This window comes from Zootoca vivipara, chromosome 2, assembly GCF_963506605.1.
Source record: "Zootoca vivipara chromosome 2, rZooViv1.1, whole genome shotgun sequence".
In the NCBI taxonomy this organism is placed as follows: domain Eukaryota; kingdom Metazoa; phylum Chordata; class Lepidosauria; order Squamata; family Lacertidae; genus Zootoca; species Zootoca vivipara.
In genome coordinates this window covers 3,968,725-3,984,880 of record NC_083277.1, presented here as the reverse complement: position 1 = coordinate 3,984,880, position 16,156 = coordinate 3,968,725, and positions in this window count along the sequence as shown.

Sequence of the window (16,156 nt, the reverse complement as noted above, 5' to 3'; positions counted from 1 at the left end):
TCACGTCGGGATTGAAATTGCCTAGAATATGAAAAGAGCTTCATATCAAAGAGCCTGCAAAGGACAAATGATGTAAATTCCTGGAGCGTGGCAAAAACTCCTCTTGGACATAACGGGGTTTCTTCTGCAAGGTTGGGGGAGGGGCTTTGTTTCATTTGTTTATTCGTTAAGATTTCTTACCGATCTTTTACCATAAGCATAAGGCAGGCTTACAGAAAATAACAACAAAACAAGAATTACAACAATAATTACATGAAATAATTACACATGAGAAGTGTAAAAATGTTATAGATTCCATATTTTAAGAAGAAACAGACCTTTGGGGGAAAAGCAATGCTTTTAAATGGTTTTCATTGCTGTTTTTAATAGGGTCACTTACTGAATTGCTTTTAAATATCCATATAGTGTGCTTTTTGTTGTATCTGTTTCAATTTCCTCTGTGAGACGCCTTGGGTCCTGCATTGGGAGAAAGGCGAGATGTAAATAAAATAAATAAATATATATTAAAAAAGAGTTTTAACGGTTGCAATACAGGGGCAGGCTGGGAATAAAAATCTGCAATTTAAAAGGTTTGTTTACATTGGAAAGTGTTTGGTAGATGCTGTATCAGAGACAGTAAAGGTAAAGGGACCCCTGACCGTTAGGTCCAGTCGCGGACGACTCTGGGGTTGCAGCGTTCATCTCACTTTGCTGGCCGAGGGAGCCGGCGTACAGCTTCCGGGTCATGTGGCCAGCATGATTAAGCCGCTTCTGGCGAACCAGAGCAGCGCACGGAAACAAGCCCTAGCCTCTGTGGTTTAACCCAAAGCGCCACCCGCGTCCCAATAGAGACTGTAGTACCTGACTAATAGGTAACGGAAGGGCCACCACACAAAAGGTCCTTGTGTATCTGTGGCGGCTTCCTGCATGATCGAGAACCTTGCAGATTGCTTCCCCCACCCCATTCCATTAGCTGGTCCTGAAATTTCTCTCTAGTCACCATCCTCTGTTGCAAACGCTGTGCAGCATTTGAGACAAATTTTGTGGCAAAGAAACAGTGGGACTTACAAAATTGCTGCTCAGATGAAGGTTTTTGCCACACTCTCCCATGAGGATTTGTTTCGATTGCAAAGAGAAGTGAAATCCAGGGGGCAGGGGGAGAGAATGATGACAGACTCGGATGACAAGAACTGTGTGTGGCTTAACAATGGACCAGTAGGCAGACCGGTAAAAATGAAAATGGGAGAAGTATGACAGCAGACAGACATGCACACAGATAATCCCCTTCACAGGTACGACTAATAGTTCTATCTCAGAAGAAGAATCTTCATTTGCATCAGTCACTAGCCATAGCAATAAAATAAGATAAAATGTACTGAAGATAGAGGTAAAAGCTTAACTATAGAAAATACATTTTTGGAGTTTACATCAATAATTAAATAATAGATCTTAATTCTAATTGCTCCTGCTAAAATCCTTGCAGTTTTTGCTGTCACTTGATCATCTTGATCTGCTAAAAGAAAGGACACAGCAGCAGTGGTTGAGCGACCTGGCATGGACGATAATAGAGGGGTAATAACCTCACTCCTCAATCTTTATAAAAGTGCAAGCCAGAAGCACATGAGCCACTGACTCAATACTGCCATCTCCACAGGTAAGGTAAAGGTAGAGGGACCCCTGACCATTAGGGTCCAGTCGTGACCGACTCTGGGGTTGCGGCGCTCATCTTGCTCTATTGGCCAAGGGAGCCGACGTACAACTTCCAGGTCATGTGGCCAGCATGACTAAGCCGCTTCTGGCGAACCAGAGCAGCACACGGAAACGCCGTTTACCTTCCCGCCAGAGCAGTACCTATTTGTCTACTTGCACTTTGACGTGCTTTCGAACTGCTAGGTTGGCAGGAGCTGGGACCGAGCCACAGGAGCTCACCCCGTGGCGGGGATTCGAACCGCCGACCTTCTGATCAGCAAGCCCTAGGCTCTGTGGTTTAACCCACAGCGCCACCCGCATCCAGTTCCACAGGTCCCGTCTCCACAGGTACATAACCGTTTTTCCAGCAGAATTTTTTGCAATCGACCCTCAAGTACAGCTGAAGGCTGTATGTTTAATTTTGTGAAAGTGCGTCTGTATTTTGGAACTCTTTAAATTTTGCAAATAGGGTGCCAGAGTGTCATAATGACTATCTCATGTGCAGATTAATCTGCTATCATGATGGGAATCACCCAAGCTGGCCATATAGGATCAGGCATCCCCAAACTGCGGCCCTCCAGATGTTTTGGCCTACAACTCCCATGATCCCTAGCTAAGAGAACCAGTGGTCGGATTATGGGAATTGTAGTCCAAAACATCTGGAGGGCCGAAGTTTGGGGATGCCTGATATAGGATGGACAAAACATTTTTAACCCAAGGCTGCTACTCTCTGCAGGACGCATCTGGTTGCGTATAACAAAGGCACTACTAGGAGAAGCCAAGTAGCTACTCTCCAGATTTCAATAAATCCTGTTTGCCAAAGGTTGTGGAACAGCAATCCTTTCCACTCGGGGAAGATGGTCATTTCAGTGTTCCAGTTTTTCAGCGTTTTTTGGAAGCCGAACGTCTGACGCGGCTTCCGCTTGAGTGCAGGAAGCTCATGCAGCCAATTGGAATCCGTGCTTTGCTTTTCGAACGGTTTTGGGAGTCGAATGGACTTCCAGAACGAATTAAGTTCGAGAACCAAGGTTCCACTGTACTGAGATACAATATTACACAATATTCGAAACAGTTTGAAACAACTTAAAATGACAGAAACAAGGTGGGTCCTTAAAACATGCAGCATATGGTACCAAGGGAACTCTTTTGCCAAGAAGTGATCTTTCTGTGGGTAAAACACGCAAAGAAGTAGTAGAAAGGTCCTAAGCGGGGCTGGGGAAATGCACTTGCTGCCCACAGAACAGTGAGTGGTGTAGGGTAATTGGGAAGATGGGCGGGGAAATGGAATGGAGCATCCTGGAAAGGGGCATGGCTGTCTGGAACCAGGAACAGAAGCGCTCTATACTGCAACCTTTTTGCTGGAGGCTCCACTTGTGCAATCAAGTACATACAAACAAAAACTCAGTCTGCTCATCACTTTGTATGGTGAATGGTAATTGCAACTGCCACTCACATTTGAATCTTGGAAGTCTTTGCTGATAGTGTTGCCAGTGGTTTGCTAGGTGCTCCAGAATACGATAAAAGGATTCAGGCTTGCATAAATCCAAAATCATGCATTCAAAGAAAAACAAACACCTGTCACACTTCATTTAACGTGAGTTACAAAGCACCCCTCTTAAACACAGCTTTTGCTATCAGAATGGTAGCCTGCACTGAAGAAAGGAAGTTCCATTTTGGTCTGGAAAGGTAAGGAAAAGGTCCGATTTGCAACAGGGCTTGCTAAGCCCATTCACTGCTGACTTCTTCACTGATGCCAACCTCCCATCTGGATTTCTTCCCAGATCAGTTGCTTAGAGTGCGGTGTTGATAACGGCAAGGTTGTGGGTTTGATCCCCGTACAGGCCACATGCATATTCCTGCTTTGCGGGGGGCTGGACTAGATGACCCTCAGGGTCCCTTCCAAATCTACAATTCTACGATCACTTGTAAATTTGAAGCAAAACAAAAGAATAGTCAATCCAAGACTTTCTCCTGAAAGGTCACTCCTTCCATAATAACAAATCAAGACATTTCAGTGACCTATGCCTCATATTTGAAGAGCCCTAAAATATGGGTTAATATCATGTCCCCCCAAAAAAACAAAGCACTGGACACAGGAATTAAAATGTAGGTTTAGAGGCTTGTTCTGAGATCTACCGTCCTGAGATCTATAGATATCTATAGCTATCGATTAAGGGTAGTATACAAATATAATTTCTCAGAGATTTAACAGCATAATAACACGAGAAGAACCTGCTGGATCAGGCCAATGGCTCATCTTGTCTAGCATCCTATTCTCACAATTTGCCAACCAGATACCTGTGGGGTGGTCAGTCCAGAGCCAGATTATATCATCATTCACTATAAAAATAAAAGACCACCATCTCCAGAGGGAATAGCGTAGCTGCATTTCCACTGAACCTCCGCTCATGAAGCTGTGCATGTATTCCTATTTTATCGTATTATCCGCAGCCATTTATAGCCTGGGGAGCGGGGAATTGGTTATGTACTGCATTCTTAAAGTAAACAACAAAATCAAAATGGTGATTTTTTAAAAAAATAATTTTTAAAATTTTCTTTTTTTCAAATATTTTTTTTTAATTTTATACATACAGAGACATAACGCACTTATGCAAAAGTGCAAACAACAGATATTTAACGAGAAAATAAAATAAAAATAAAATAAAAGAGAAATACAGTAAAACAATACACACCATAACAATACCTATATCTTCCTTTTAGCTTTCTTCTACCCTTCCAACCATTGTTTCTGGGACTTCCCCAGGTCCCTCCTAACTGATTTCCTTTTCAAATCGACTTTAGCAGTTTCTTACTCCTTACTTTAAATATTTACCATAACTATCCCATCTCCTTTACCTCAATCAATTAAATTAAAATCATTTATCTAATTTTCCTCTCTCCTTCTTTCCTCCCTAATGCTTTAACAACAAAAAATTTCCCATATATATTCAGATTCTTATACACCAAAATATTTCCCTAAATATACTTTAAACTTCTTCTAATCTTCTTCCACAGTCTCCTCAGCTTGGTCTCGGAGTCTTCCTGTCAGTTCCGCGAGTTCCATAAAGTCCAACATCTTCATTTGCCAATCTTCTATAGTTGGTAATTCAGTTTTCTTCCAGTATTTCACAATTAAGATCCTTGCTGCCCTGGTAGCATACATAAAAAAGTAACATCCTTTCTGGGGATTTCTTCCCCTATTATTCCAAGTAAAAAGGCTTCTGGTTTTTTCAAAAAATGTATTTTTCAATACTTTCTTCAGTTCATTCTAAATCATTTCCCAGAAGCTTTTTACCTTAGGGCATGTCCACCACATGTGGTAGAAGGATCCTACCTCTTCTTTACATTTCCAGCACTTATTATCATGATTATGATACATTTTGGCCAATTTAACCGGTGTCAGATACCATCTATACATCATTTTCATTAAATTTTCCTTTAATACAGTGCATGCCGTAAACTTCATTCCCCTTCTTCCACAACCTCTCCCAATCCACCATCATAATATTATGTCCTACATCTTTAGCCCATTCAATCATAACTGATTTAAAATAAATGACTTTTCCAATATACCCCCCCCCCAATAATAGCCAAATTCCATGCCAGAGCGAGAGCCAGTGAAGCCTGCCCCCCCCCCCGTCCCTGGAAGGAATTTGCAAGGATGATTTGCCCTCTGTCATCCTCGTTTTTCATTCACTGACGATTCCCCCCCCCAATGGGGGCTGCCTCCATTAAGGCAGGTGCGACCGAAAACCCCAGAACCCCAGAAACTGTTTATATGTCCATTTTTTCTAGGACAGATTCCCATACTTTTTGTGAGAAATGAACCCCCCCCACCTGAGCAGCCACAAAAGCATCCAGACCCACCAGACTCCAGGGGCTAACCTTTCCCATAGCTGCCCCCCCCAAAACTCCCTCTCTGTCAGCCCAATCCAGAGCGGTCCTGTCAAATTGGACATGAACCCTAGCAGACATGGCATGGAGACATTGAAATAGTTGGTCCATGTGGGGGGTGGGGGCAAGCCATTTCTACTAGAGACGTTCTTTCAAGATCTTGAAAGGCATCCTTTTCAAGATCTTGAGTTGTATTATGGACTAATACGCAGTGTTGATATTTCACACTAAAATACAAAGGTGGTGTCTGTTTTCCCTCCAAAAATTCTCCTCAGAGCACGGAGGACGGGCCTTAGGGGCCCTGCTTCCTGATTGGATCTCTCCTCTCAGCGCTCTATTCCATTGGCTCTCTCCAGTGCCCGTCTGATTAGACCAGTGTTCCCTGCTTCTTCATCGCTAATAAGAGGGTCATTGAGCTGGGAGATTATTATTATTATTATTATTATTATTGCCATTAAACAGATCTTTATTGAAAAATAATGTTTTACAAAAAGTTTACAGAAAAAGAGAAAAAAAAAGAAACATTATCATTTCATCACCTAAGTAATTAAATACATCAAAATACTGCCGTTGACTTCCCGTCACAATCTGCAACTTGTCTCTTTTATATTCTTCATGTACTGACATTCCTCATCAAAATCTTGTTATTCTTTTTGTACATAATAAAGCTTATCCTACCAAATTGTCTGAGAATTTGTTGCATGCCCATCAATGCAAAACTGCCATGAAGATTCCTTCCCTGTTGTCGGTTTCTTGCATATAATTCCTGAATTTTTCCCACTTTTCCGTAAATGCCTGTTTGGATTTTCCCTTTAAATTATCTGTTAATTGAGCCATTTCTATAAAACCCAATAACTTGACTTGCCACTCGCCAACTGTAGGGATTTTGTCTCCTTTCCAGTTGGCAGCTATCAACAGGCGGGCTGCCGCCGTAGCATACAGGAAATGCTCTCTATATTTTACTGGCAAATCTGTATTCAGAAGTCCGAGGAGGAAGGCCTCTGGTTTTTTAGTAAAATTGATCTTAAGCATTTTTTTCAACTCCTCGTGTATCTGGTTCCAAAACACTTTAATTTTACGGCAGGTCCACCACATATGTATCATATCTCCTTTTGCCTCTCCACATCTCCAACAAACATTAGCTATGCTTCTATACATTCTGGACAACCTGGAGGGCGTGAGGTACCACCGGTACATCATTTTATACAAGTTTTCTTTGATCGTATATGATACCGTGAATTTCATATTGCATTTCCACAGCTTCTCCCATTCCTCCATCATAATTACATGGCCAAAGTCCTGGGCCCATTTTATCATGACCTCTTTCACTGCTTCATCCATTACTTCCCACTCAAGAAGGAGGTGGTACATTTTAGATATTATCTTATTATTGCTGTTCATCAAATCTTTTTCTAATCTAGTTGTTTCTGAATTAAACCCTATTTTTTTATCCTCCTTAAATACTTCATTCAATTGATGGTAATCTAACCAGCTTACTAATTCATTTTTTAGGTCGTCATATCCTTTTAATTTAAATTGTTCCTCCTCCTTGGTCAGCAGTGATCTATATGTAGGCCATTTCTCCTTGGTGGTTTTTTTCCTTACAGCTTTGGCCTCCACCGGGGAGATCCATAATGGAGTTTTGGGCTCCAAAAGATTTTTATATTTCGCCCACACTTTATAGAGAGAACCTCTTATTATGTGGTTACTAAACCCTCTATGTACCTTGGTCTTATCATAATATACATATGCGTGCCAGCCGAACCTTAGATCAAAACCTTCTAAGTCCAACAGACTGGTTCTCTGGAGCAGAAACCAGTCTCTTAACCACGTGAAGCAGGCCGCTTCGTAATATAGATTCAGGTCGGGGAGACCAAATCCTCCCCTCTCTTTACTATCTATAAGCAACTTGTGCTTAATTCTCGGCCTTGCTCCATGCCAAATAAATTTAGAGATTTCCTTCTGCCACTCCTTTATACATCTTGTATTTCGAATTATTGGGATGTTTTGAAACAGAAAAACCAACTTTGGTAGTACGCTGGGAGATTATTATAAAGCTAACTTGTAAATGGGTTTTCAGAGGAGAGAGACAGGAGAGCAGGTCAGCATTTGACAGTGTACATGAGCAGAGTGTTGTGGTTCTTGGAAATGTTCAATGCTAGTATTTCCCAGTAAAATGTACAGAACATTGCTTTCAGTACTAGATGAAAGTGAGGGCCTAAATTTGCCCCACAGGGCTGCATCAATAGGAGTATAGCATCTAGATCAAGGGAAGTAATAGTACCACTGTATTCTGCTCTGGTAAGACCTCACCTGGAGTACTGTGTCCAGTTCTGGGCACCACAGTTCAAGAAGGATACTGACAAGCTGGAACGTGTCCAGAAGAGGGCAACCAAAATGGTCAAAGGCCTGGAAACGATGCCTTATGAGGAACGGCTTAGGGAGCTGGGTATGTTTAGCCTGGAGAAGAGAAGGTTAAGGGGTGATATGATAGCCATGTTCAAATATATAAAGGGATGTCGTATGGAAGAGGGTGAAAGGTTGTTTTCTGCTGCTCCAGAGAAGCGGACACGGAGCAATGGATTCAAACTGCAAGAAAGAAGATTCCACCTAAACATTAGGAAGAACTTCCTGACAGTAAGAGCTGTTCGACAGTGGCATTTGCTGCCAAGAAGTGTGGTGGAGTCTCCTTCTTTGGAGGTCTTTAAGCAGAGGCTTGACAGGCATATGTCAAGAATGCTTTGATGGGGTTTCCTGCTCAGCAGGGGGTTGGACTGGATGGCCCTTGTGGTCTCTTCCAACTCAATGATTCTAAGCAGAGGCTGAAATCAATTTGTAATATTTATTTTAACAATGTCAGCAGAAGTCCGGTAAATGCATTTCAGCTTATGAAATGCATAAGCACCATCCACAAAAGGGAAATTCAAACCCACATGTTACTACTACACTATTTTTATTACCCTTTCCGGAAATTAATTAAAAATAAAGAAAATACCCTGACTTATTGGCATTGGCACAAGATTGACACAATTGATCTAAGCCAGCCTTCTGAAACCTGGTGCCAGCCAAACACCGCAGACTATAACTCCCATAACCCTTGGCCATTGTGCAAAGTGGCTGACGCCGAATGGGAGTTATAGTCCAACCACACCTGGGTCACCAGAGGCTGTTCCTAGCTGAGCAGCTGGCGGCACACGGCTTTATTGATTGATTTTGACTTTGTTAGGTTGCAATAGATTGCAATGGATTGTTTTGAAGTCATTTCAGCACCAGGTCGAAAAGAAAATGCCCCCCCCCCCCAGAATAGATACACGCCGGGTGGGGTGTGCATGTGCGCTTTTACCTTCCCTTCCAACAACAACCCCCCCTCCTCCCAATTGCACATTTCCTGGGAGGCTGTTCCACCTGCAGGGAGAGGCAGCTTCAAAGCTCCCCCCTCCCCCCTTATCCTTCAAGATCTCCCCCCCCCCCCAGCAAAAAAGCAAATTCTTAATTCTGTGCATTGCACCTCTGTCTCTGAACGCTCCGATCTCCTCCTCTGCAAGCCTGTGTCTCCTCTTTGAATATGCAGAGGACCCCCACCCCACCCCACCCCCAATTCTCTCTTCCCCCCCCCTTAGTATTGCAGCTTCCTGCCTCTCTAGGAAACTAAAACTCGGTTCCTTTACTGGAGGGCTGAATGACATCAGCTGGGTGTTCGCCCCCCCCATCGTTTTTCCTCTTTACCCACCCACCACCCATTTGGTCGGGGTCTGGCTTCAGCAGAGGTCCCCAAAGGGAGCTGTAGCAGCCCTTGCGGGGGTGCCAATATCATAGTATTGGTGTTATAAGAATTTTAATAATAATAATAATAATAATAATAATAATATTTATACCCTGCCCTTCCCAGTCAATACTGGGCTCAGGGCGGCTAACAACAAGAATATAAAAGCAAGCATAAAAGAAACAATTCAATTAAAATACAGATTAAATACAATGTTAAAATTCAATTTTAAAATTAGGAATCTACAAGTGCAACCTCATTTAAATATCTGTAGGATAAAGCCTTAGGGGAGGGGAACACCAGGGTCAGGCTGAGTCAGTCCAAAGGCCAAGCAGAACAGCTCTGTCTTGCAGGCCCTATGAAAAGATGACAACTCCCGCTGGGCCCTAGTCTCCAGAGACAGAGCGTTCCACCAGGTCAGGGCTAGCACTGAGAAGGCCCTGGTCCTGGCCGATGCCAGTCTAATCACCTTGTGCCTCGGGATCTCCATGTATGTTATTATTTGTGGACTTTAATGTCCTCTGCGGGGCATACCAGGAGAGGCGGTCCCGTAGGTACAAGGTCTTATATATGCCTGTTGTCTTTGTCCATGGAGTTTTCTTGGCAAAATACTGGAGTGGTTTGCCAGTTCCTTCTCCAGGTAGATCACATTTAGTCTAAACTCTCAGCTATGACCTGTCTGTCGTGGGTGGCCCTGCACGGCATAGCTCATAGCTTCTCTGAGTTATTCAAGCCCCTTCGCCACGACAAGGAAGTGGGCAGTGCTGACCATGAAGGAGGCAGTGATCCATGAAGGGGACGACAGAGGAAAAGATGCTTGGACAGTGTTCTTGAAGCTACCAACGTGAGTTTGACCAAACTGCGGGAGGCAGTGGAAGACAGAAGTGCCTGGCGTGCTCTGGTCCCTGGGGTCACGAAGAGTCAGACACGACTAAACGACTAAACGACAACATATATATATCTAATAAATGTTCATAAATGTACCAAGCGAACACGTTCATAGGTGTATCGGCCACATGTGTGAAGCTGCACAGGAAGACAGTCCTGAAACCATTTTAACTCCCAAACTGACCAAATGTTTCTTTGCAAGGAGGGAGGGGGTGAGGGAACCTTCTCATTGTCTCAGGAATTAAGTAATTACTATCTCAAAGGAACGGCAGGACTACCAGGAAAGGCAATCAGATAACCAGGTTATCATTATCAGATAACCTGGCAGACAGGAAAAACAACATTCAAATTTCTGTTGTAAACGGCCTTTTCTGTGATGTAGGTATGCTGTATCTGGGGGGGTGGTCTTGGGCTACACACCTTCTGCGATGTATATGGAGGGGTGGTCTTGAGCTCCAGGGCAGAGAATTTCAAAATGTCTATATAAGAGCAGGCACACCTTTGTTCTGGGTCCTCCTCCTTTCTCCTGCCTGTGAAGGGAGCACCCTGTTGCAACAGCTTTAATAAAGATCAGGCTTACTAGCTGCTTGGCTCCTCAATATTCTCTGGTTGGCCTCTGTTATTTTCTCCTACCGATGGAGAACCTACAAAGGACTCTATAAGGGCTCTTGTGTACCCCATAAGGGAATAAGGGCAGATTTTGTTTACAACAGTTGGGAAGGGACCCTGAGGACCATCTAGTCCATCCTTCTACAATGCAAGAATCTGCAGCTGCCCCTTACGGGGATCGAACCTGCAACCTGGGCGTTATCAGCAGCACGCTCTAACCAGCTGAGCTATGAAGAGGCATAACCCTTTCATTAAATTTTCAGATTTTACAAATTCTTTGACAGCACTAAGAACAAATCTCTCCTATCCATTGACTTCCCATCCAACCATGCTATTCTTTTCTTACCGCATAAAGCTGTTATATTACTTATATTTCACCCATTATATACATTAATTCAAACTTATTAAACTACCAATTCTCATCTGTTGCTGTACTTCAAATCCTGCGTATTTAAGAACAAAATGAGGAAAGTGGAATGTTGCAGTTAAAGCCTCCTGTCAAGGACACTGCAGACATTTCTACATTTGGGCGCCCTTCAGATATAATGTCCTGTGTGTGCTGTGTGTTTTATATGTGAAAGATCAGAGGCAGCTCCGATAAAATGCCATACGACAAAAAGAGCAGATGGCTGTGCTTTTATGTAGAGCCCAAGGTATTTGCGGTTCTTCTTAATAAAAGTTAGCACTTCAGTGGAAATGCTGAAGAAAATGAGTATGTGAGAACCATTGTTGGCATCCGTTTGTCTCAAAAAACAATGGAGTGTGCCTTGAGGGGTGGGGTGAAGTCAAGTTAGCACTGAAGTGAATTTCTGGGGCGCAAGCCTGGGCAGTGAGTGTGGAGGTCCTGGGCTGCCCAGACAACAAGCTCTTCCTCTTGGCCTCGCCAATTTGCTTCAAAGGAAAGCAGAGCAATATGCTAGAACACACCAGGGGAATCTGATCCTGCAACCCCATTGCTGCATCATCAGCATCCAATCCCCCAACTGGCAACATGGCTTAGATACTGAGGAACATCTCTCGTTGAGGAACGGGCTTGGCCTTATTGTGTTTTGAAGCTGATGTTATAAATCCCTGAATTGGATCAGAAGAGCGCCAAATATTTGCAGCTAAAAGGTACAAATGTTTATGTCTTAGGCTGCCTATCTTTACCATTGGCGTTGCCTTTATCTATAGCGTTTCGCTTGCTGTGGTTCCACCTCACTGGTTCCTCAGATGGAATCGAAAGAAATCTACATTGTCAGTTGTTACAAGTATAGTTTAAATGAAATGGGTAATGTATAAAATCTGGGTACAATATAAAAACATATTAGAACCGAAAATTCCGCTTTGGACATCACCAATTGAAGCCAGTGCGGTGAAAAGAAAGAACATGAGAAGTAATTGGCCTACATATAGAGAAGTATTAGAAATTAAAGAAGGAAAACCAATATTGAAAAAATACGAGGAGATCAAAAATAATCTAACAGAATGGCTGCAATATTTTCAATTAAACCAAAAATTCGGAATAGATATAAAACAAGGATTGGCAATGGAAACATCTAAATTTGAAATGAACCTAATAAGAACGAAAAAGAAAAAAGTATCCTTACTATATGATTACCTCCTGGAATGGGAAACAAAAGAGGAACAGACCAAGGCAGTAATGATCAGGTGGGCCCAGGACTTTGGATATAACATTCAGATGGAGCAGTGGGGAAAGTTGTGGGCAGAAGACATGAGATTTACTGCATGTTACAGCCTGCGGGAAAACAACATGAAAATGTTTTACCGTTGGCACCTCACTCCCCACAAACTGGCCAAAATGTATGAAGGGGCAAATCCACATTGTTGGAGATGCAAGAATGAAATTGGGTCGTACTATCACATGTGGTGGACTTGCCAAGACATTAGAAAATATTGGAATACCATCTATGAAGAGATTAAAAAACTACTAAAACAATCAATTAAGAAAAGACCAGAAATGTTTCTACTGAGCATACTCCCACCAGATATTAAGAAAGAAGCTAGAACTCTACTGCTATATACAATCACAGCAGCCAGAGTCTTAGTGGCTAGGAAATGGAAGAGCGAGAACTTGCCCACAGTAACAGAATGGCAAGTACTTGTGCTTGAATATTTGCAGCTGGCAAAATTAACCAACTCAATAAGAGAAGTACCACCACAAAAGATATCAAAAGAATGGAGCGCTTATAAAAGGTACCTAAACCTATACTATCCAAACAATTGTTTATTAGCAGAAATAGAGTAACGTTTGAAAAATAGAAAGAAGAAAGGAAAAAAAGAAAAGAAAAGAAATGGGAAAACTAGAACACCAACCCGCAGTACTGAAAAAAATATGATATTGTGTAATTAGGAGGTCTGGAAGTAGTTATGAGACATTAGGAAAAGAAATATCAGCTACAAGCTGTTCACGTTGCGAATGTAGCTTTTTGCGTTAGATTACGCATTATTTATGTAATCTTTTTCTTTTTGTAATTTCTATGTAATTTTTGTTTTCTGTTGTAAATTTACGTAATGCAAATCGAAGATATATCTGTATAAACCTATTTTTAACTAATAAAGTTTATTTTAGAAAAAAAGAAAAAAAGAAATGGGTAATGTTTGGCTAGTGCCTGGCTGGCTGCATCTTAGCCTCTGCCTGGGCTGAGCTGATGGAATGCCCTAGGAACGATCCCACAAAATTGCCAAGAGCAAACAGGGCCCAAGATGCCCAAAACTGTATGGGAAGATCTACAGCGGTACCTTGGTTCTCAAATGCCTTGGTACTCAAAGAACTTGGAACCCAAACACTGCAAACCCGGTGTCACAGTGGCCGGAGTGGACTACTTCAGAGTAACGACGCTACGCAGCTCTGCATTTTATTCTTTTATTGGTGCTGCGTATTTACAGTGCTCAAGTCATTGCTATTTACACGGAGCGATGTTGTCAGTCGGTTTCAGAACCTCCTAATGGCTTTTGGCGCGTCTTTCTCCAACACAAAAGCTTTGGCAGACCCATCCTCTTGCCCCTCCTCTTCCTGCGTAATTCTGGAGTTGGAGGGATGGGTCTTCCCCCCTTGCTTGCCCCTTCCTGTCCCACCTGGGACCCTGGCTCCTCTACCTTGCCTGAGCCTCGGACACGACTTCCTGCTTCCCCACTGGAATCGGAACTCTCCCTGCTTTCCCCTTTGCTCGGGGACGGGCTTGAACTCAGGAGGGGAGGGACTTCGCGATATCCCCTGTCCCTCACATCCACCCCCCTCCCAAGCTCTCCTTCACCCCTCCCCAGGCCCCCCCCATGTGTCGGTGACGACTGGAAGCCTAAGAACTCAGTGCTCTCCGAGCCCGTTGGTGTGAATACCTCCCCCCAGTCCTGCGAGCCCCCCCCTTCCGCCTGGGCGGACGGGAATCCCAAAAAGTCCGTGGCGTCAGAGCTGGTGGGGGTAAAAACGTTCTGCCAATCTGCTCCTTCCTCTGACTGGGTGGATCTCGGTGACACCCATACCTCATCCTCTGGTTCCTCAAACTCCGCTTCCCAGCGCCATGGTGAGCTGCTCTCCCGTGCCTCCTCCTCCTCCCCCTCCCTTTCCATGTGCCAGGGCTTGGGTCTGTGGGGAAAGAGGGCGTGAAATTCTTCCACCAAGAATTCCTCCTGTATCTGAGTGGCTGGGACCCATTCATTCTGGGACGGTGGAGCATCCTCCCATGCCATGAGGTACTCCAGTCCCCCCACCCCCCACCTTGAATCCAGGATGGCCGTGGCCTCATTGAGTTGCTCCCTGCCTTCCCTCTCCCCCCCTCCCTCGGGGGTTTGTTCGCTGTCTCGGAGCCTGCTGCTTTCCCTGTACGGCGACAGCAGCGATCTATGAAACACTGGATGCACCCTCATGTCCTCTGGCAGTGCCAGCCTGTATGCCACCGGGTTTACCTGTTGCGTGACCGTGAAGGGGCCCAGCCTTTTGGGTGCCAGCTTTTTGCACCTCCCTCTGGTGGGAAGGCCCTCCGAGGACAACCACACCTTGTCCCCCACCCTGATGACCTCCCCTTGTCGCCTGTGGCGATCTGCCCCCTTTTTGTACGCTTCCTTGGCCCTCTCCAAGTGTTCTCTGAGCTGCTGGTGCACCGTCTCCAGTTCCTCTGCCCAATCCTCAGCCTGTGGGCCCTCCTCCTCCTCCTCCTCCCTCTCCCTCTCTGGGAAAGATCTGAGGTCGCGCCCGTAATTGGCCTTAAAGGGCGACACCCCTGTGGATACGTGCACTGCATTGTTGTAGGCAAATTCTGCTAGTGGCAAGCGATCCACCCAGTCCGTTTGCCGCTGGCTGACGTAGCATCTCAGGTACTGCTGCAGAATGGCGTTGACCCTCTCCGCTTGTCCGTTGGTCTGCGGGTGTCTAGCCGTCGACAAGCTGACCTCCACCTGCAGGAGGTTCATGAGCCGCCGCCAGAACCTGGAAACAAATTGGCGGCCACGATCCGAAATAACCCTTAAAGGTAATCCATGCAGTCTGAAAATGTGATCAACAAACAGTTTGGCTGTCTCTTCTGCCGAGACTGCCCTGGCACACGGTATAAAGTGACACATTTTGGACATAAGGTCCACCACCACCAACACTGCAGTCTTACCCCTGGACGAAGGCAGATCTGTGATGAAGTCCATGGACACCACTTCCCACGGCCTGTGTGGTGTGGCTAAGGGCTGCAGCAACCCTGGTGGCGCTGCTCTGACCACCTTCGCCCGCTGGCAGGTGGTACAGCCCCTTACATAGTCTCGAACATCTTCCCGCACCCCTGGCCACCAGAAGTGTCTCATGACTAGGTGAGCGGTTTTGTCCCTTCCAAAATGCCCCGCTGTAGGGTTGTCGTGCATCTGCTTGAGGACCGTACGTCGAAGCTGGGTGGTGGGTAGGTACAGCGCACCCTTGTAGAAAAGCAGCCCTCTGCGTTCTGCAAAGTCTTTTGCCTGCTCCCTCCCCCCTCTCAGTTCTCTGAAGATGCGGTTGGCAAATTCATCCGCTGCCGTCAGTGCTGTGAGTTCTGCCTCGCTCACCACAGCTGCTCCGCAGGACCATGCCGACGGGGGGAGAATGTGCCTTGGGGCTGGTGGCGCCTCCTCCTCCATGTACTCTGGCTTGCGGGAGAGGGCATCCGCCCTGACATTCTGCTCCCCCGGGATGTAGTGGATGGAGAAGTTGAAGTTCGAGAAGAACTCTGCCCACCGTATCTGCCGCTGGTTGAGCACCCTGGCAGTTCTCCAGAACTCCAGGTTCTTGTGGTCTGTGCACACCTGGATGGGGTGCTTCGCGCCCACCAGGAAGTGTCGCCAGTGCTGGAACGCAGCGTAGATCGCAAGAAGTTC